The following is a 303-nucleotide window of genomic DNA, read 5'->3' as shown; positions in this document are numbered from 1 at the left end:
GCGGAATACCGGCCATCTGCCGCCCACTCGGCCCCTCCCCCTAAAGTCCCGACGATGAGTCACAACGGGCCTGGAAAAGCCAAGTCGTTCCATAATCGGGCCGAATCGTTTAGGAAAGGCGCGAATTGTAGCTCCGCAACGCCCTTCCGTAGCCTTGAATTAGAGGTGCACGGAGATGCCTATCGCGCTAGTATACACGAGGGATTGCTTTAATAGGTTTATATATTCCGAGGGTATTTCAGCCCTTCTCGCAGACGACGAAAGTCGGGTCTCTCTCTCTCTCTCTCTCTCTCACTCTCTCTC

Source organism: Ceratosolen solmsi, unplaced genomic scaffold, assembly GCF_000503995.2.
Source record: "Ceratosolen solmsi marchali unplaced genomic scaffold, CerSol_1.0 scaffold29, whole genome shotgun sequence".
Classification (NCBI taxonomy): Eukaryota; Metazoa; Arthropoda; class Insecta; order Hymenoptera; family Agaonidae; genus Ceratosolen; species Ceratosolen solmsi.
This window is presented reverse-complemented; position numbering follows the sequence as displayed.